Raw genomic sequence first — 23802 nt, forward strand, 5'->3', positions numbered from 1 at the left:
TGTGATATCAGAATTACATTGATTATATATTGTAACTAGGCATCATATTAAAAAAACAATAATGTACCTTAGTACTTCTAGGAATCCCTTGGAATCATAAGTTAAACTAGTGTGCCCATTGCTTATCTATTTACTATTTTTTTTATAAAAATGCTGATAATCAGTTAAATAAACAATACACACAACTTCCTAAAATACCAAGAGAAGCAAAAATATGAAAATTTTTAGAAACTAGGTTGAAGTGATATAAATATTAAAGATACACTGTAATTGTAGTGTTGCATAACATTTTGCTACACCGTATGTACAGAGGACATATATTGTGAGCACCCATAAAACTGACCATTTGTAAATATTATCAAATTTCTTAAACATTTTTACCTTCTAATTTGTACCTAATGGCAAGGCAAAATGAAGATACTAAACTATAGTTACAGTTAATGTGTTCTAGCTTAATTGTAAATAATTGAAAGTGCTTTCATTTATTCAATAATTGTTTAGTGTTTTCCCCTTTGTTTGTATTTCTAAAGGTAGTTGCTTTGGCTTAAAATGGATGAGAATTAAATAATGACACACTACTCATTTGCATGTCATTACCCAGAGTCCCTGGCTGCAGTGGAAGCACTGTTTGCTAAGCTACAGTGTAATGGGGAAAACATGATTGCAGATCTGTCTGAGACATGCCAATGCACCACAAGGGATATTTTTATTTACTGTACATTGCTTTGGCTTAGTAATTTAAACACCCTTTTGCTTAAGTCATTTTCTTTATATTGTAGTTCAAAAGGCATTAGCTGTTAGAAGGGGTGGATAAATATTACAACCCTCTCTAGCAGTGATTGTAAAGGTGGGTTATAAATAACATTAGTGCCATGTACGTCAGTGTACATACAGTAAGCATGGCAAAAGATTTCCATCCCATTTAAATGATGCATGTGAAGAGATATATATATATAGTCAATGTGCAAAAGCAACCCAATAATAACCATTACCCCTTCATTTCAAAAGGGTCATACAGTCAGAATTAAGTGTTGTAAACTCCTCCAGCAATAAAGGAATACAAATTTGAGTGAAATAGAAAAAGACTAGCAAAATATCTGTGCAAATGAGCTTGAAAAGTGTCAATTGTCAGTATTTCAATATCTTTTTTGCGAAACATTTGTATCAAGAATCTTTTCTCATTGGTGCACACTCTTTTGCTCCAGTTCAGCATATGAATATCGAATGGAGCTGTAGTCTTCCCAAGCAAGGGAAGAACAGCTTCACAACACATTACTGTACTGTACATGCAGATGGGGGGGGGGGGCATGTGTCTGTTATTTATTTTTTATTTGTGGGGCCACTGCAAAGCATGGTGTGCGTGTAAAACAGACTTACGTTTATGGCCCCTATTCTGTAAGGTGTGATAAGCGCAGATGATGCGATATCGCAGGTAAAGCCCCATTAGAGTCAATGGTCTTTTCATTTGATAGCACGTCATCTGTGCTTGTCCCACCTAACAGAATAAGGGCCTATGGGGGTTATGAACAAAGCAGTGATAAGTGTTTTTAAGTGAGATAAATGCCTTTATTTCTCAATATTGCATGTAGCGCGATTCACAAAGCAGTGATAACACTGCAGTATCGCGCTTAAAAGGCTTTTTATCATCAAAACACAGTCATTGCTAAAATAAATTGCGCCATAAAGCATTTATCTCACTTAAAAACACTTATCACTGCTTTGTGCATAACCCCCTATGTCTCTAATCAAGAGCTATTACTGTGCCTTTTTTCTCAGTGCTTGTCTTGAAAACAATTCAAAACTTCCCCTAGAAAATAAGTAGCAGGAAAATCCATAAAACATCCTACAGTATATCAGGGTACTACAACACCTACAAATAATCATTTTTAAATCAATCTCGCTTATTAGAACAAAAAAAGTTTATTACTCTTGCAAAAGGGCAACTAATATGGCTGGGTTAGTAAAAGAGTGTTATGTATGTTTTCATTCATGTTTCTTATTACGCCTAAGGTTTTTAGATCACCCTTTCATATAAGGTCACCAAATGTATCCAGATTGCCAGGTATGATGTTAGTGCACCTTTCCCTGCCCAAACAGTGTATTGTTAGGGCAGTTGGCCGATCTTAAGGGGAGTGAGAGCTGCACATCTAGGGTTGTCTAAGATTGTTCCTGATACTTTGAATAGGTGGCCAAACCTCTTTCGTGTCAAAACTTATTTCACGTAGCTGTACAGGTATTCCAAGATGTAATTTCTTTAAAAGTTTGAAGATGAGACATACAGTATTAGGGTTTGAAAGATCTGTACACTGTATTTCATTCATGTAACAGTGGTCCATCAAAAGGTGATAATCAATTTCCAATCCACACCTCTCCAAACAGGAAATAGTAATACTGCAATGGAAAGAAGATTGCACTGATTTCACCTTCTTTACATTCCGGATCATTATTTTTTTTGGAGAGATGTTCAAAGATAAATGTGGATGTGCAAATTCAATCCTGGTGTATATATTCCTTATGGCAATACATTTCTTTATCCCAAAAGATTAACCACACACAAATTGGGAATGGCATTACAAAATGTAATAATACTGTATATTTGTTCCTAAACAGTTGCAAAAACGGGATGAAATAAGAATGGCTTATTTTGTGCCACAGCTATTCCCGTTTCTCTTTTCCTGTGAAAAGTGATGTTCACATGTTTTGATTTTAAATCAATTGAATATTATTTAAAAGTGAAAGAGTAGATTTTCGTCCATTATTTCTAACTTATTTTGAACAACCTTCATTCTGGGATGGAAACTTTTCGCCTTATTTATCTTAATACACTGACTTTATATATTTTCTTTGCACGGATGTTGAAACAATTATTGTGGTACTACCTTACATTTTTCTGTTCCAAAATGTATTGCTTTTCCTTTATAAGTCATAAATATGAGGATGTAAAACAGATCTGATATCTATATTTGATTATTAGCACAACATTTCATATTTTATTCAGTTTTGACTAACATATTAGGTAGGCTCCCAGGGGGGTGTTGAGGTGTGATTTATACAGTATGTAAATGTTATTATTACATGTAATATTATGCTGAGAACCAAAAAGTGGTTATCTTTACAAAGACACAAGCAGCTACCCACAACATATATGTTGAGGGTTTCTGCATCTGGTAAGAACAGATTTTCACTTAGTGGTATCATTTAGTATTTAATAAAAGGATCTTTTAGGGGACTTATAAAGAGCAATAAATTAAAATTGGTACTGAGGAATCTTAGGTCCAAATACTGATTTTATTATTGGATTTTGATGCAACACAGTTTAACTGTAACAAAGACAATTAATGCAATGATTGCTTCCCATGCTCTAAAAGTAGTTACGTAAAGTATATACAGACAAATTAATTTGTCGTAAACTCAGGCATCTTAACCCTCAGGATGCCTGCCCTATTCCATAGCTACAGATGTAGCCAACGTTATTGCACCTGCTGGCATGTTGCAAGGGGGCATATAAAATGTGTCAACATGAAAGGGAGCAATTGTTTTGAATCAGCCACAAATGAGAGGGGGGGAGTGGAACAAACAGCGCTGCTTCACCTATGGGAGTGCTCCAGTGGGCACAACAACATTGGCTACATCTGTACTACAGCTCGAAGCATACCAGGGGCCCAATGATGTACAGTAGTAGCTAAAATAATGAAGGTTTGTAATCTGATTTAAAGGGTCTTGCGTTGAAGTTACTTTCAAAATAGGTCATATTGGGGCCAGTTGCCTTTTGAAGAGGCCTACATTAACATTTTAATAATAAACTGGGCTTCCATATTTTACCTGTATAGTTTGTGCAGTAGACATTTACAGTATGAGATCAATTGAAATAATCAGTTTAAAAGTAAGATGTACCTTAGACATAAAATATAGACCCTCATTTCCAGTTTTTAGTTTCCATCTTGATTTTCAGCAAAAACATAATGCAATAGGACTTTCTAGCTTTTTATTGTAGGTAGTTGGTGGTCATTTAAGGCTTGTTTATTCGTACACCTTACCATGCCTCAAAATATTAGACAATTAGGGGGTTATTAATTAAAATGTAATTTTATGAACTAATTGTGATTGGGAATGACCACTCTTCATTAAACTATTTAATCTCAAACCCAGGTGAAGCTTTACAATATTCACAAAGTGGCACACAAGGCACTTAGTCATTGAAAACTGGAGCTCTGCTAAATATCTGATTGTTTTGCAGAGACTACACATTCTAAAAGCAAACACAATTTAGATTTTGGCAATGGACAAAACTATCTCGAGTCCCCATAAGGACCATTGAGGTAACATCTTTCCCCGCAAGGATTCTTGGTCCTTGTGAATGTGCAGGACCTCATGTAGCAGTTGGCACCTGCTTACTTTACAACTTCTAATCGCTGCTGGAACTGCACATAGGCAATTAGACTTGTATTTCATTAGCAGTCCTCTGACATAAGACATCTTTTGGTGCTATAAAATGGCAAAAAGCCTATTGACTTGAATGTGCTGTAAAGTGTATTCTAGTATAACCCGTAGAGTAATATTTACTAAGCAGTCTTCTTCCATAGGACACCATTTGATACCGCAAGACACATCACAGCCCATTGACTTGAATAGGTTATAAGGTGTCTTCCAGCATTGTAATGGTTCTTCAGGGAGAAGACTTCTTAGTAAAAAATATGGTCATTAATCTCTTCATACAGAGACAGAAGCGGTTAGTTTAATGAACAGCCCCAATAGGCTTCTTGGGGAGGCAGGAAGAAAGGCAGGAGAAGAGTAACTAACGAGGTTTAAAGATTTGGATCAAAAGGTAGGAATCTAGGAAGTTCAGCTATTTATGGTACTGTAGTTTTCATTTGTTTCTTTACTCCAATGTTTCATCCTAAAAGCAGTTCAGTGATTGTACAATGCAACAGTTTAGCCTGAGAAGTACTAAAAGCTTGCCTTAAAAAGAACAAAATATCAGTAAACCAGTGTTGCTTTTTCGAAAAACAGTAATCTTTAAATGACCGTTTTGATACAAATGACAGAGAGCTATTCAATCATAAGTCAAAGATGATTTAGTAAATATTTTCCAACAAAAGCAAGAATATTTAGCGATTTTAGAAGTCGAGGAAGTACTGATCTGTGCTAACCTTATCAAACAAAGCGAACATATGTTTGAAATCTTTGTTTTATTCAAAACATTGGATTTGTTTTACATCCTGGTTTCCTTGTTACAGTAGCATTCATCAGCCTTACTGAATACTTTCTAGCCTTTCCTTATATGCACATAATGCACATTTTTCAATAGTTTGGTACTGCAAAATACTAGTGGATACTAGATTCTGATTTAGTCTTCATAAAAGGACTGCCAACCTCATGAAGAATGAGGTAATAAACTAATGATTGTAAATGAGTAGCGCATAAAAGATATTTTCTTGAATTTATTGCAGACAGTTGCAGCATGTAAATATATAATAATGTTGGCTAGTGTGTAATTCTTGAATTCAGAAATATAAATAAAGACCTAATTAAAACATCTACGTATTGTATTGTCTTATGTGAATAATGCTTTCATATATTCTTTTACCATTTTTATTTAATTGTATGATGCTGTCAAATAACTAGAGATGGCGAATACGCCCAAATCCGTTTCCTAGATATTCTCGCATTTTACCCCCAAAATCCATTTGCGGTTTAAAATCTGCAACTGGATTTGGTCAGTTTTAATCGTGTGGATTCTTGAAAAACCGCCAATGGATACAACCTGTTAACGGATTTGTACAATCCAATCCGTGGATTCAGCAATCCATTCATGGATTCTTAAGAATCTGCCACGGATTGCTGAATCTGTGGATTGGATTCTACAGTACAAATCCATCAATGGATTGCGGAATTCACAGAGTGTATTGGTAATCTCGCCCTTTTTAAAATTGTTCCGCTGAAATCCATGGATTAAAGGAACCAAACGATCCGCTGCGGATCCAAACTCTCCAATTTTTTTTACCATCTCTACAAATAAAACACAGAACCCCAGCAAGCATTTTTTGGGAACCCCTTAGCCCCCACAATATATATATATATATATATATATATATATATATATATATATATATATATATATGTATATGTGTCAAAATGGAGTGCTATTGAGCGTGGCATATGTATACAACAGACGACAGAGAAGCCCAATGCTACATCCAACATGACAGAAAAACACAGTAAAATACTTATATATTCTCTTGAAATAGGGTCATTTAGTTTAACCCTTTGACCAAAGCGTTGTAAGCTTGTGAGCCACGACAAGGCAGACACCTGTTTGCAAGGCCTAACACTACCAGATAAAATACTAATATACCTCTATTAGGATTAAAATTCTCATTTACCTCTATTAGGAGGGAGAAAGACCACAGTGGGTCTATATCCAGCAGAATGAAAGGACCTGCAAACTAGGGAAGTGGGGAGGGGTGGGCTTAAAACCTGGGAAGGAGGAGCCACTAACCTCCAACAGCTGAAACAGCTGAGAATAGGTTAACAAAACACAGAACCCCAGCAAGCTCTTTTTGGGAACCCCTGAGCCCCCACAATATATATATATATATATGTATATGTGTCAAAACGGAGTGCTATTGAGCGTGGCATATGTATACAACAGACGACACAGAAGCCCAATGCTACATCCAACATGACAGAAATACACAGTAAAATACCTTTATTAGGTTTAAAATTCTCATTTACCTCTATTAGGAGGGAGAAAGACCACAGTGGGTCTATATCCAGTAGAATGAAAGGACCTGCAAACTAGGGAAGTGGGGAGGGGCAGGCTTAAAACCTGGGAAGCTTACAACGCTTTGGCCAAAGCATACAACGCTTTGGCCAAAGGGTTAAACTAAATGACCCTATTTCAAGAGAATATATAAGTATTTTACTGTGTATTTCTGTCATGTTGGATGTACTGTAGCATTGGGCTTCTCTGTCGTCTGTTGTATCCATCTCTACAAATACCCTACAAATTCATTATCACATACAGTAGCCTACTGATGATGTTCCACTGCTTTCAGGGAAAAGGTGTAATGCACTGCATTTTTTCAAAGTCTTATCTGCTGGTAGGGCACAAAATGTACAAATTGGGAAAGTAAAGACTATTGTAATAAAAAAAATCATACATTTATAATTTCAGAAACATTTGAGCCCTACCATGAACAAAGAGCCCTACGATTACCACAATAGTTAAATCAGGCAATTATTATTATTTTTTATATACACATTAGGTTGATCAAAGAGAAAGATCAACCAACAAAAGTCCCTATTAGTTTGCACTCATGAAATCACATATAATGGATGTATATTTATGCCGGGGTATAAATGTCCCATCTTGGTGGATCAATAAGATATGAGAAAATAAACCTTATTACATAGAAAAAAAACATCTTATATAGGTTATAAGGTATACAGTATATACAGTGAAACATAATTCAAAACTTTGGTGGTGAGGAGGCTATTCTGAATGGATAAGGGAGTGTTTACAACATATGTATACCATTAGATACCCCTAACATAGGGATATGAAATCCATTGGGGACTAATGAGGCTGTGTACACAGGTCGCAGGAGAATGTGCATAACATAGAAAGAGTACAAAGAAAAAAACCGGCGCCTCCGAAATATAAAAATAAAATCTGACCAAACATAAAGTCCAACACGAATGGAGAGGAGTCCTGGGAAGAATCTTCAATGAAGTCTCATAGAGGACAAACAAACATGTATGACAAAAACAGAAAAGACAAAAGAAAAAAGATCATAGTGCAACTCAAAAATAAACAAAAAAGCACTGAAAAGATTGGCAAGAAAATAATTACAAATTTAATGCAAGTGTAAAATATAAATAAAACAACATACACATGTAAATTGGGCTAGAGACGCTAATAAAGCTGTAACATCCAGTAGGAGTAAAATTGGAATCCTACTTACAGCAATGCTGAATGGTATAAGCCCGTAGAACAACTGTCTTTAGATTCAGACCGGAGTCTCTGCAAGGAATAGAAAAAGCAGCCTCCAGGGATCCACACTGCAAGAACAACCGCTGCTGGGCCACACACAGACCTTTGGAGTGAGTGAGGAGTATCACAGGGGAGGACTGGGGCTGCACGCTGTTGGAGGGATCACTGGCACCCTACACACAGACCACCAGGTCGCACGATGTGCTGGTGACATCACACCACAGCGCGAGGGCAGGTGGAGGGCCCGGGAAGGCAATGGAGCTCAAAAGAGCTGAGGCAAAGTCTGAAGGGGACAGTGCACATAAGGAGGGGAATGATTAAAGTCTCAGCCAAATAAAAAAAAACACCCTACGCGTTTCGTGACGTCAGTCACTTCGTCAGGGGCATGATGGGAGTAACAAGTGTGGTCATATTTATACCATGACACCAATAATAACATTAACCAAAACAATGGCATAATAATGTAAAAATCAATACAAATCAATCTAAACAGTGATAGCAAACTACATAAAACAAATGTACATGAAAACATAAAAGAAAAATATATAACATGACAGTAAAAAAACAAATAAAATTGAGACCTCATAGAACCCACCAGGGCTCAAAACACCCTATCTTAATGGCACAGTACTATATATGAATATATAGATACAATGCTCTGAGTATATAAAGTTTACTGCTGGATAACACAAACTGCCAAGACTGCCAGTACCAGCAAACAGCAAAAAAGAAATTACATATTTATATAAAAGGCAAATATTAATTAAAATATATAGTTATTATTTACTTGGCCAGGAAAGCTGATAGGTCAAATTCAATATTAAGACCATTGGGAGATAATGTTTTAAGTTCATATATCCAATATGACTCGCGTTTACTAATACCATTTATTTTATCTCCTCCCCTCCAGTTGCCCGGATACATTTCAATTGCTTGGCATTTAAGGCCTTTTGGGTTTTGCTGATGGTGGATAAGGAAATGGTGTGATACACTATGTGTAGTTAACCCTTTCCTTATATTGTACACATGTTCATAAATGCATCTCTGGTAGGCCCTCCCCGGCGGCCGACATATTGTAGCCCACAGGGGCACTGTAGTAGGTAAATAACAAACACAGAATGGCAGTCAATGTATGAACGAATATTATATACCCGTATATCCCAATAACGTTGGAATTAAAAGTAACTTGGTTAGAACTGTATTTGCAGTCTGTACAATTAGTACAAATAAAAAAACCTTTTTGACGAGGGTCTACACCTGATGTCTTATTTAAATTAGGGCAACTAGGGGCCAGCCTGGATTGTAAATTAGAGGCCTTCCTGAAGACAATTAAAGGTATGGAGGGAAGGATTTGGGCCAAAGATGGATATCTCAAAGGAATTGGCCAATGTTTATGCAAAACCCGCCTAATATCGGGTGCCATAGAGTTGTTTTGCGTGATGAAAGATTCTGTTTTTAAAATTAGGGTCACTCCTATCTTTTTTGTATTCCAGAAGGCTAGCTCTCTCAAAATCCTGCACCTCTAACAGGGTCTTGGAGAGCAGCTCCTCGGGGTATTACCTATTCAAAAATTTATTTTTAAGCTCGCTCGCCTGAGACGCAAACGCCTCATCACTTGAGCAATTGCGCCTCAGGCGAACGAACTGGCCCTTAGGAATGTTGCGCAACCACTGGGGGTTGTGCTGGCTATTGACCAACACATAGTTGTTGGCCTGCACAGACTTATAGTATGTTTTGGTGTTTATACAATTATCTACACAACTAATATGTAAGTCTAAAAAGTCGATTGAACTGGAATCGAAATTACATGTGAATTTAAGATTCATCTGATTGGTATTAAGATGGGAAATAAAATGATTTAATGAATCAATACTGCCGTTCCACACAAAAAGAATATCGTCTATGTAGTGAAGCCACAGCACCAGGTTTGCACCAAGGGGACAATTGTTCAAAATAAAACTCTCCTCCCATTGTCCCATAAATTGGTTGGCATAACTTGGTGCAAACCTGGTGCCCATGGCCATACCGCAAATCTGCAAATAAAACTTAGAATGAAATAAAAAATAATTGTGTGTAAGAATAAAATTAATGGAGTCTAAAATAAAATCTTTTAAAGCTGGTGACAAACTATTGTCCATATCTAGCATCTGTCGTATGGCTAGACAACAAGGGTATGATCAATCACTGTGTACAGTGATGTTACGTCAGCGGTGATGTTCGTCAAAAAGGTTTTTAAATTTGTACTAATTGTACAGCATGCAAATACAGTTCTAACCAAGTTACTTTTAATTCCAACGTTACTGGTCGGGTATATAATATTCATTCATACATTGACTGCCATTCTGTGTTTGTTATTTACCTACTACAGTGCCCCTGTGGGCTAGAAGATGTCGGTCGCACGGGGAGGGCCTACCATAGACGCATTTATGATCATGTGTACAATATATGGAAAGGGTTAACTACACATAATGTATCACACCATTTCCTTATCCACCATCAGCAATACCCAAAAGGCCTTAAATGCCAAGCAATTGAAATGTATCCGGTCAACTGGAGGGGAGGAGATAAAATAAATGGTATTAGTAAACACGAGTCATATTGGATATAGGAACTTAAAACATTATCTCCCAATGGTCTTAATATTGAATTTGACCTATCAGCTTTCCTGGCCAAGTAAATAATAACTATATATTTTAAATAATATTTGCCTTTTATATAAATATGTAATTTCTTTTTTGCTGTTTGCTGGTACTGGCAGTCTTAGCAGTTTGTGTTATCCAGCAGTAAACTTTATATGCTCAGAGCATTGTATCTATATATTCATATATAGTACTGTGCCTTTAAGATAGGGTGTTTTGAGCCCTGGTGGGTTCTATGAGGTCTCAATTTTATTTGTTTTTTACTGTCATGTTATATATTTTTCTTTTATGTTTTCATGTACATTTGTTTTATGTAGTTTGCTATCACTGTTTAGATTGATTTGTATTGATTTTTACATTATTATGCCATTGTTTTGGTTAATGTTATTATTGGTGTCATGGTATAAATATGACCACACTTGTTACTCCTATCATGCCCCTGACGAAGTGACTGACGTCACGAAACGCGTAGGGTGTTTTTTTATTTGGCTGAGACTTTTATCATCCCCCTCCGTATGTGCACTGTCCCCTTCAGACTTTGCCTCAGCTCTTTTGAGCTCCATTGCCTTCCCGGGCGCTCCCCCTGCCCTCGCGCTATGGTGTGACTTCACCAGCACACCGCGCGACCTGGTGGTCTGTGTGTATGGTGCCGGTGATCCCTCCAACAGAGTGCAGCCCCGGTCCTCCCCTGTGATACTCATCACTCACTCCAAAGGTCTGTGTGTGGCCCAGCAGCGGTTGTTCCTGCAGTGTGGATCCCTGGAGGCTGCTGTTTCTATTTCTTGCAGAAGCTCCGGTCTGAATCTAAAGACAGTTGTTCTACGGGCTTATACCATTCAGCATTGCTGTAAGTAGGATTCCAATTTTACTCCTACTGGATGTTACAGCTTTATTAGCGTCTCTAGCCCAACTCACATGTGTATGTTGTTTTATTTATATATTACACTTGCATTAAATTTTGACTTATTTTCTTGCCAATCTTTTCAGTGCTTTTTTGTTTGTTTTTGAGTTGCACTATGATCTTTTTCCTTTTGTCTTTTCTGTTTTTGTCATACATGTTTGTTTGTCCTCTATGAGACTTCATTGAAGATTCCTCCCCGGACTCCTCTCCATTCGTGTTGGACTTTATGTTTGGTCAGATCTTATTTTTATATTTCGGAGGCGCCGGTTTTTTTCTTTGTATTATTTGTATTGGTTTGTGTTAACCTTTTTGCCTAGGCAGCCCCCACTTTAAGTTTAAAGTGCATTGTATATACTGTTGTCACCTATAGTGTCACTATTCACATTTACCGCATTAGCGCTGATTTCACTGCTCTTCCTTTTTAACATAGAAAGAGGTTAAGGGCCTTAATGTGCTAACTAAGTTAACAAGGTTGACTGTGTGTCAACCATGTGTCGACGCAGGGTAAAGCCCCTCTCCCCACATATGGTATAGAATGACTTGGCAGAAGTAAAGCCATGCCCCCTTTATTTCTGCTGACCTGTGATGTCACCATCAGTGTATTTATACCAGCTCGAAGGTTCTAGAAGTTAGGATCCTGGGAGTGACAGTTGTAGGAACCTCATTGTTAATAATGTTTCTGTGTTTAAATGTGTGCTAATATTGATCTGTCCCCATTCGTTGTTTTATAATTAAGGAAAGTGCCCTACCCAGATAATGTATGTAGCAATGCCCATTGTGAACCAATTTTTTCAGATACGATGAAGCATAGTCAAATTGGTAATAGAGCTAAGAGCAAGAACCCGGCAAATAGAGCACTCAGAGACCGCTAACCAGGGTGAGTAGTTATGAATTAGTTAAAACTTAATTTTAATGGTAATCAAATAAAATCAGGTAGTATATGTAAACGACAAACTTAACACTAAAAGGTTGCTTGGGTCAGCTATGTGTCAATAGTTATTTGGCACTTAGCTGCAATTAGGGGTAGATTCCCTCCTAGGTTGTGTGTGCAACCGTACTGGAGCCCCAACATGGATGTAGATAACTGAAGTTTTAAGGGCTAAGTAGTGGTGACGAGTTGCTCTTACAGAAATATAGACAAAAGCCCTCTAGATTCCCGGTAGGTGCACAGTTGTGAATCAAAGGAGCCCAAGAGATAAACAAATAGGGATCGTGTGAGTAATAACATGATTTCCAAATGTTATGGAGTAAGGGGATATCGGTTTAGTTGTCTGCATACTGTACATGCTTCGTATTATGGCATACAAGAGACTGACTGTGGCAGTCTCCAAGAATCATCTTGTTAATTTAGTGTGGAAGAGTGGATTAGAAAGTAACAGTCACATGTCTAAGATGTAACAGTGGCTGTATTGTACACTATCCCCCTTACCTCTCAATATGGTATTTCAACAAAGTAGACCTCATGGGCAACTTAATTTTAAAAAGATCTGCTCTAACTCGATATAGCTGGAGACATAATGAGTGTAGTCAGGGCTAGTTAAGTATCGTGGTATTTATACCACTTGTCTCTTGGTTGATATCCAGATTGCTGTGTGATTCAGAGGATCCGGCCTGCCGTGAGTCTAGACTAATAATATATCGCAGTGTTATGGACCATTAACCTCATTATACGCAACCGTAAATAAACTGGCCTCCGGGCTTCTGTATGGTCTCGATATTAGTGCCCTGTCAGTTATATAATGTATAACGCGGTTTTATTAGCCACTAGCCTCAGTACATGCAACAGAAAGTAAGTTGGCCTCCGAATTCCTGTGTAGTCTAAATGATTGTGCCTGTGCCAATGATAGTTTTGCGCTCCAGCGCGCTTTGTCAGGGCTTCTTAGTCAGATTGGCCAACCCGGATGGTCCATAGCTAGCTCAAACCCAGTCTGCCCAGAAGTGGTAAACAGTGTACAGTACCATGATACTGATCCCGAAGGAGTAGACTGATGTACAAAGCTTGCAAATGCTCACTAGTAATATGACATTACGGATGCTATCAGATGAGGGACGATTCAGCTGACCCAAAGAGAAACACGCCTAAGTACCTCCCTAGCTTATAAAGATGAGTGTACGTAAGGAAGAAACAAATAATACAAACTGTAAATATATCAGTAAGTGTGAATAGTGTGGTGTGTGAAGTATGAAACGCACTATCAACGGCTGGCAATAAAGCTCTTGTTTGTACTATAAACGTTCTTGGTGCCCATCATTATTCCATCAGCATAACTACACCCAGCCTCTGCAGATCCAGCACCCTGACAAGGTATGAGAAATGGAGAAAAGCCATATACATAGTCAACTGACATTAACTCTTTAAGAGCTGGGCAAGGAGGTTTATACCAGTAGAACCATCCTCACACAGATGAGACCCAAAATGTCGAAATAGCTGTGTGTGGGTACGTTTACTGGCTATGCACTTCTTTAATCAGGCTGTGCTGAAAAAGCTGTGTAATATGGCAGGCATAGGCTTATAGGGGTCATACTAAATGGATAATAAACAAAATATGACACTGTGTGCTCATTTGCATGTCATTACCAGGAATCCCTGTCTGTAGTGAAAACATTGTATGCTATGAGATAATGGTGAATAGCAGGGTTGCAGTCCAGTCTGAAACATGTCAATGTACTCATAAGTGATATTTTTATTAAAGGGAGGAATTTACTGTTTGGGGTTTATTCTCTTAGCTGATCTGCACAATTTGACATTAAAGCCCTATTTAAGTCAATGTGGTTAGATTGTATGGATCTGAGATCTCACATCTTAAAGAATATACCCCTAGCATGTTTACATGCAAAAAACTGTCACATAAACTGAGAAACAGCAAGCTTGACCCTACCTGTCCTTCTAACTATCGACCTGTCTCCCTCCTGCCTTTTGCCTCCAAACTCCTTGAATGTCTTGTATTCCCTCGATTGCTACATTTTCTCAACACCTATTCTCTTCTAGACCCTCTACAATCTGGCTTCCGCACTGCTCACTCACCCCTCAGCCCTCACTAAAATAACCGATGACCTCCATGCTGCCAAAGATAGAGGTCATTACACTCTGCTCATATTACTCGACTTCTCTGCAGCATTTGACACCGTGGACCACCCTCTTCTCCTCCACATTCTCCATACTTGGTATTCGTAACAAAGTTCTATCCTGGATCTCCTCTTACCTCTCCCATCGTACTTTCAGTGTCTCTTTTGCTAACACCTCCTCCTTCTCTATCGATCTCTCTGTGTGGGTACCCCAGGGCTCAGTCCTGGGACCCCTTCTCTTTTCTCTTTACACACTCTCTCTAGGTGACCTAATCACATCTTTGGGGTTAAATATCACCTCTATGCTGACGACACACAAATTTACCTTTCAACCCCTGACCTTACACCTGCTATACAGACCAAAGTTTCTGAATGTTTCTCTGGAATATCATCCTGGATGGCCATCCACCGACTGAAACTTAACATGACAAAAACAGAGCTCCTTATACTTCCTCCCAAACCTGGCCCTACTACCTCCTTCCACATTACTGTTGGAAATACGATCATTCACCCAGTAGCCCAAGCACGCTGCCTAGGGGTCACACTCAATTCCTCTCTCACATTCTCCTCTCGCATTCAAAACATTTCTAAAACTTGTCGCTTTTTCCTCCGCAATATCACAAAGATACGCACTTTCCTCTGTTACTCGACTACTAAAACTCTGACTCAGGCCCTCATTCTCTCCCGTCTTGATTACTGCAACCTCCTGCTGTCCGGCTTTCCTGACTCTCACCTGTCTCCCCTACAATCTATCCTAAACGCTGCTGCCAAAATCACTCTACTATTTCCGAAATCTGTCTCCGCGTCTCCCCTCCTGAAATCCCTCTCCTGGCTTCCGGCCAAATCCTGCTTCTCACACTCAATTCTCCTCCTCACTTTTAAAGCTTTACACTCTTCTGCCCCTCCTTACATTTCAGCCCTAATTTCTCGCTATGCACCATCCCGACTTTTGCGTTCTTCTCAAGGATGTCTTCTTTCTACCCCCTTTGTATCTAAAGCCCTCACCCACCTTAAACCTTTCTCACTGACTGCCCCGCATCTCTGGAATGCCCTTCCCCTCAATACCCGACTAGCACCCTCTCTATCCACCTTTAAGACCCACCTTAAGACACATTTGCTTAAAGAAGCATATGAATAGCACTGTGGATAATCCTGGACACATGATACATAAAACTTGGCCCCCTGCAGACGCACTTACTAGAATTCCCTCCTATTGTCTATATACCTTCCCCTACCTACCAATTAGATTGTAAGCTCCTCGGAGCAGGGACTCCTCTTCCTTAATGTTACTTTTATGTCTGAAGCACTTATTCCCATGACCTGTTATTTATATTATTTGTTATTTATATGATTACAACATGTATTACTACTGTGAAGCGCTATGTACATTTATGGCGCAATATAAATATAGACATACAATACAATACAAATGTTTCAGGAAGCCTTAGGATTGATAAATATTAATGTACTGTATGTACTGTAGTATTTATTGCTGATGTGACAGAAGACAGAAGCAGCCGGATGAATTCTGAAGAGTATAGGGATATATTGTCTGCTCAGATTCAGCCAAATTCAGCAAAGTTGATTGGAGAGTGCTTCACTTTACAGATGGACAATGACCCAAAACATACTGCGAAAGCAACCCTGGAGTTTTTTTAAGGCAAAGAAGTGGAATATTCTGCAACGGCAGAGTCAATCACCTGACCTCAACCTGATCGAGCTTGCATTTCACTTGCTGAAGACAAAACTGAAGGCAGAAAGACCCACAAACAAACAACAACTGAAGACAGCTGCATTAAAGGCCTGGCAAAGCACCACAAATGAGAAAATCCAGCGTTTGGCGATGTCCATGTGTTCCAGACTTCAAGCAGACATTGCCTGCAAAGGATTCTCGACAAAGTATTAAAAATAAACATATTATTTATGATTGTGTTAATCTGTCCAATTACATTTGAGCCCCTGAAATAAGGGGACTGTGTATGAAAATGGTTGCAATTCCTAAACGTTTCATACAATATTTTTGTTCAACCCATTAAATTAAAGCTGAAAGTCTGCACTTCTATTGCATCTCGGTTATTTCATTTCAAATCCATTGTGGTGGCGTACACAGCCAAAATTATGAAAATTGTGTCAGTGTCCAATTATTTATGGACCTAACTGTATGTCCCACCATTCATTTCCATTAGTTAAGAAGCTAATTTAGCTGGGACCCTGGATATGTCAGCATTGTCCTAGCCAAGGGGCAAAGGGAGCTTGGGTCTGCCAGTGCTTGAGATTAAGGATCCGTTTTGATGACAATTGTCCGCTGCTTAGCAAAGTGAGGATTACAGCTAAAGAAGCCAGTTCAATGTGACTCAATGCACCCTAAGGTTAGAAACCTGAGAGAAAATACCCTAGCAAATAATGTCTACTTATGAACTTGAGCTGAAAAGGTGGAAATGAGAAAAGGTGATAAGAAGCTAGCTCAATGGTAGAGAAGCTACCCTGTCATTGTAGAGTTTGTGGGTTCTGATACTGTTGGGCCTGACACCAGTACCCCTTTTTTCAAAAGTTGCCTTTGGCTTGTCAGTATTGGAATGCTGGAAATCCTGTCTGAGGTTGGAACATTTCAAATATTCTATGTGTAATGGGTTTTCTGTATGGCCTGACCCCCCCCCAATCTCATATTGGCCCATGTGGTCTAACCAACCCCCATTACATGGTCGTGTCTGGTGGTGCACCTGTTGGCAACAGGACTCCTGAGTCTCCCGCATGATGGTATATGGGGATTGTCAACCCAGACAGGCAGCTGAGGTAGTGTGTGCGAGTCCTACCTATATCCAGTGCAGCACCCCCACCTCATCAGGATCCCTGCGTCCGCATGGGGATGGTTCTGATGAGGAACTCCTCTGTGGTGCCTTCCTCTGCAGAGTAATTCCAGACTCATACATGAGGGTATCTTTTATCAAGGACATCTTTATTGATCTTGTATTGGCAAGCTGCCCCTCACAGCTAGCAGCTCAGCCGCTCATCTCTCTGCTGCACTCCATTAGGAAGGTTCCTTCTCCTCTAATAGAGTTGCTCTCCACCTCTCCCCTCAAGGAGATTCACCAGCTTGTCTGTCTGCTTTGAGCTGCACAGACTCACAGCTCTTGCATCAGACACTGCAACACTGTTGCAGACCTCCACATGCCTCTCACTGAACAGAGTCAGAACACCAACAGGACTGAACTACTAACTTTAGGCAGTGCTGTGTCTTATATCACCTCCAGAAAACAGACACCCTCTGTGTCACTGAGTGGACACAAAGCATGTTGTCACTTCCTTTGGGACATATGACACCTCACCAGGGTTTGAGGGCAAACCTCCATGATTGTTGCTGGCAATCCTGCATACTTACCAGGTTTACTGCCAGCATGAGAAAGAGATATGTACACCAATTATACACATGGCTACATTCTCCCCCTAGTGGAACCCAAAGACCCGGCTGGGATCTAAATTTGCAGAACCTTCCTTCAGGTAGCACTGCAATACATAACAAAACATTATTACAGTACATATCTTTTCATCATAACATAATAATAGATACATCCTAACTTTAGATGATGTATAACAACCAGGATTACTCCCTGATGGAGTATCCATTACTGGTACTACTCTACCCTCTTAAGGTGGCCTGCACACAGCATGGTCAACTGGGTTTAGAGCAGCAATGCTATAACACTCTGGGTGACATACTGGACACCCACAATCAGCCCATAACTCTGGCCTGGATGCTAGTGGACTGAGAGGATCATGCCCATACACTTCCTTCAGGCATCTCCTGGAGATGTAAGCTATCTTTTCTGCTGTCTCATTATACCAATTCTCATCTGATGTTTCTCGATCCCAATTTTCTATGGAACTATCCGAATCCCAATTTTCCTCCCCATCACTGGTCTCTTCACCAGAACTAGACTCCCTCTCCTCATCAGTGGAATCCATCTCAAACTCAATTTCTCCCTCCCTTGGATGGTGGAAATAAAGTAACGCATTTAGGCGATTCCTGGCAACTCTTGCCGACACTGGAGGCACATAGGGTTGTACCCGAGCAACAGGCACAATATGAGCAACATTACCCAAATCCCCAGATGAAACTCCTGATGTCCCTGTGGACCTAGAATTGGACCCCAGTCTCTTAGGCTTACACCTTACACTAACAGTACTATTGTTATCATTAGTGCTGGATGATATTCATTGCATAGACATTTCCCTCCCCGATCCCTCATCAGAGGTAAAACTGTCACCCAGTCCAGATTTTCCCCAGTCTGTTATTCTGAAGTGGCTCGGGACTCCCCAGACAACCCTTGGCTCGACTGGGACCCATAGGAAAAAGTGATAGGGGCAGGGGCTTTAACTATGGCCGGGGGTTGGGCATAGGGAAACACTGCCGGCAACCGCGGGGCTAAGATCCGCAACTTGTCACTACCTTGCTCAGTGCCATCGGACTGGCCTTCCGGTTCACCCGTGTCCTTGTTCCCAGGCTTCCGCAGGGCCTGCCGGCTCTTCCCAGATTCAGGCGACCTGGTACAGCTGCTCGGTCGTGAGGACACGGCCATCTTCCACCCGGCTCCGCTATGGCCACCGGAAATTATGTCATGGATCTCGCGGGACTCGCCGCCATCTTGCGGTGGGTTCCCCACCAGAACCTCTTCCTCCAGAACGACGTCCGCCACCGGAAGTGATGGTTCTGCTCTCCGCTCCGTCCAGGCCTGGGCCAGGCCTCTCTCTGCCGTTGCCACCACCGGCGGCTGGGGAGGGCATGGATGTCGCTTACCGCTCCGTCGGCTCGGGATGGTTCCTCCTCCGCCGTCCGCTCCGCCAGTCACCACGGCCGCGGGACTCCGCCTCTCAGGTTGTTTCTGCACCGGCGACACGAGACTCTGCTCCGCCGTGACACAGGTAAGTGCTGATTCTTTCCCAGCACCGCTGTAGTGGTCCGCCAGTAGGCGCATCACCACCGTCGTCGGGGTCGCTTGCCCCTCATCCGAGGAGTCGAACTCTGATTCAGGGAGTGACACTCCCCCAGGGTCCGTTGGGGAGGTTCTTGGCCCTCACCTCGCTGGTAGGTCTTTTTCTCCTCAGGCTCCGTTTTTATCATCAGGAGCGATCCCCAGGTACCGGGATCAACTGGCTCTGTCCAGGCCGTACGCGGGGCTTCAGCCGTTAGCATGGCTGTTTCCGCTCCCGCCTCCACGGTGTGCCCGGGCACAAATGGTTGCACAGCCCACAAATAATGAATGCCGCATTGAGGGCATCGAGATGCGGTACTGACCGGACTGCCAGGCAGCCGACACTGCATGCATAAGCACGCCACAGTCTCTTTGCCACCTGCCTTGAGCACCAGGAAGCCTCCTGGAGCCGAATAGGGGTGGGCAGAGATTTCCAGTTCGTCATTAATTTTGCTGGCCATGCTAACGACAGGAGATACTCTTTGCAGTGGTCTGCTCTGTTCGCTAGCTCCTCGTGATTGAAGTGCAGGGGCTGGTTTGGCAACCCCTCCTTCGTCTAGCTCCACCCGCATCTGCCAGAGCTGGAAACCACTCCCATTAGTGGAGATTAGGGGAGGGTCCCACAAATTTATTGGGTGTCCCGGTATAGGTACTGAACTTTTCACAGACCTGGGGGGCGCGGCCTCCGGTTTCGCACCACCACCCCCTGAGCACCACTCCTTATTTGGCGCCATCCCCGGCCAATTTCTTGCAGCCACTTTGCTTGCAACCTCCTTGTCTTCTTCTCCACTGGCAGCACTGATTACAGGAACAACTTTCTGTAAGGGTACGGCCGGTTCACCAGCTCCTCGCTCAGCTGGATCCATTCCCACTGGGCATAATTGGAACCCACTCCCCCTGGTGGAGATTAGGGGGAGGTCCTATAAATTTATCAGGTGACCCAGCACTGGGGCTGAGTTAATCATAGTCCATGAGGGCGCGGCTGCAGCTTTCGCGCCATACTCCCCATCGGGGTAGGGTTTTCCTATTGGCGCCACTCCTGGCCAACTCTCTGCAAGTCCCGCATTTGCAGAATTTTCTGCAACTGTCCCACGCGGTCTCCCAGGGAAGCGGGAGCCGCCATTTTGATTTGCATCGCCTATCTCTTTAACAGTTGAGGTAGCATTTGATTGTTTGTATGCCGACTGACAAGCAAATCCATCATTTTCCCCACACATCACTACAATTTCCTCCTCAATGTCCTCAGGGGTAGTGCCCCTAGATCCTAGACAGGACAAAAATGGCGCAGCCACAGCCTTGGCGCCACTCCACAGCAGGCTCGCAAAAGTCGTTTCCGTAGCTTGCTCTTCACCCGCACACACGCCATGTGCGCTCTCTCCATCGGCCTCCGTCCGCCATGTTGGACCTTCCGCACCGCGCGGATCCTCCATTCTTGCGGTCGCCATTTGGTTACTGTGTTCGTTCTGATTGTACATGGAGCTCCTCTCTGCGGGGCAGCTGCCACACTGATACAATAAAGATGCCTTGTGCACCACCGTGTGTACCTAAAGTAGATCTGACTCGTGCTTGCACTACCTCAGGCTAGGCTCGCTCTTTCTGTGTCTGCTGTATCTCCTTCCTCCCAGTGTGTGCTCCCTTCGGTAAGTGATCTGGAATGGGCTAGAGTACTCTAGTTCTACCATGCAGTACTTGGGCTTCTACCTACTGTTGGCTAGCCTAGCACAGACCCTCTCCAGGATTCCTGACCTCGTTAACAGGCTATCCCTTTAGGCATCCTACCAACTAGCGCTACCTCAAGGTGACTAGGACAACTATAGCCCCTCTCCAGACCCACTAACTCCTTGCAGGTCCCCAGGTCGTCCATGCGGTCTGCAACTCCAGCAGCTCCCTGACTACCCCTGGTTCCGTCCCAACACAGCACAAAGTGGCAGCATACTCTCTCCCTGTTTCCCAGTGTGCCTAGCAAAAGCCTGTCCTGTTGATAGGTATCTCAGCAGCGCCTCCAAATGTAACGGGTTTTCTGTATGGCCTGACCCCCCCCAATTTCATATTGGCCCATGTGGTCTAACCAACCCCCATTACATGGTCGTGTCTGGTAGTGCACCTGTTGGCAACAGGACTCCTAGTTTCCCGCATGATGGTATATGGGGATTGTCAACCCAGACAGCAGCTGAGGTAGTGTGTGCGAGTCCTACCTATATCCAGTGCAGCGCCTCCACCTCTGGCATGGTTCTGATGTGGAACTCCTCTGTGGTGCCTTCCTCTGCAGAGTAATTCCAGACTCATACATGAGGGTATCTTTTATCAAGGACATCTTTATTGATCTTGTATGGGCAAGCTGCCCCTCACAACTAGCAGCTCAGCCGCTCATCTCTCTGCTGCACTCCATTAGGAAGGTTCCTTCTCCTCTAATAGAGTTGCTCTCCACCTCTCCCCTCAAGGAGATTCACCAGCTTGTCTGTCTGCTTTGAGCTGCACAGACTCACAGCTCTTGCATCAGACACTGCAACACTGTTGCAGACCTCCACATGCCTCTCACTGAACAGAGTCAGAACACCAACAGGACTGAACTACTAACTTTAGGCAGTTCTGTGTCTTATATCACCTCCAGAAAACAGACACCCTCTGTGTCACTGAGTGGACACAAAGCATGTTGTCACTTCCTTTGGGACATATGACACCTCACCAGGGTTTGAGGGCAAACCTCCATGATTGTTGCTGGCAATCCTTCATACTTACCAGGTTTACTGCCAGCATGAGATAGAGATATGTACACCAATTTTACACATGGTTACATTTGCGTATCTATGGTGTGCTTCTTTTGAGCACAGTTGTCTCTCCATATGTTGTTTTGGTGAAAATGTTGCTCATATCTAGTAATGCACAGTTAATGATGCAATCATTTTTATTTAGTTAATGCATTTTTAAATATGTATTACCAGCTTCTTGCCATGTTCAATAGGGGCATTATTGTCAGTTTAACAGCAAATAATGATTATTATTTTTTTTTGCCTTGATTCACATAGGCTATAAAATATTCAGCTTCAATAAACTTTACATGGCTGAATGGTTGCCATATACCATTATTGTTTTTAAATGTTGAAGATGAAATTGTTCCTTTTAAAGAAATCGGTCTATTTATTTTATAGGATATACATTCAACAATCAGGTCATACAGGACCTGGAGCACTGACACATGTTTTTTTTTCTCAAAATACTGCATTACAAAGACATCTAATAGTGAATATGTTAAGAAATGTCACATATCATTTGATCAGAAATGCCTTGTAGTGAGAATGGAAAGAAAAGCTAAATGGATGGAGAATAATGTTATACCCAGGAGAATAGCTGATGAAACAAACATGCTATTTCACTTTTAGGATTGTATCAGGGACCCAGATATTTTGCTTAAGTCAGAAATTATGCCATCTAAATTATTCATAGGCCGAAATAAACATTGCATGTGTAACAAATATGAATCCATTTTGTACCATACAACTGTAGAAGCTGCAATATCAAAAAAGCAACATATCTGATGTTACCTTAAACAGCCCTCTTAGTGTTATCATACATTTAATGTAATGTTAAGCTATGACAACATACACACTAACTAACCCTTTATTCACCAAGACACATTATGTACAGTGAAGTTCATCAGGTTTTACTACCATCAAATGGTAAGCTTTATTATTTAACAGTCAGTAAAACCAGCTACCTCCGACCGTTACATGCACTCAGATATTTACAAAATTATTAATAATTTACCGAAAGCAATTATCTGAAAGTCAGAAAAAAAAACCTTTCTGCATAATCATCAACTAAAATCACAATACACATTACCCAGGAAACCACAAACATAGTGACCCAGTGCCATTGTAAGCCATGCATGCCCATGCCATCACAATGCCTCCCCATGTTTTACAGATGATGTGGTATGCTTCGGATCATGAGCCGTTCCAAGCCTTCTCCATACTTTTTAATTCCCATCATTCTGGTACAGGTTGATCTTAGTTTCATCTGTCCAAAGAGTGCTGTTCCAGAACTGGGCTAGCTTTTTTAGATATTGTTTGGCAAAGTCTAATCTGGCCTTTCTATTCTTGAGGCTTATGAATGGTTTGCACCTTATGGTGATCCCTCTGTATTTGCTCTTGTGAAGTCTTCTCTTTATGGTAGACTTAGATAATGATATGCCTACACCCTGGAGAGTGTTCTTCACTTGGCTGGATGTTG

Source organism: Ascaphus truei, chromosome 5 (genome assembly GCF_040206685.1).
Source record: "Ascaphus truei isolate aAscTru1 chromosome 5, aAscTru1.hap1, whole genome shotgun sequence".
NCBI classification, from domain to species: domain Eukaryota; kingdom Metazoa; phylum Chordata; class Amphibia; order Anura; family Ascaphidae; genus Ascaphus; species Ascaphus truei.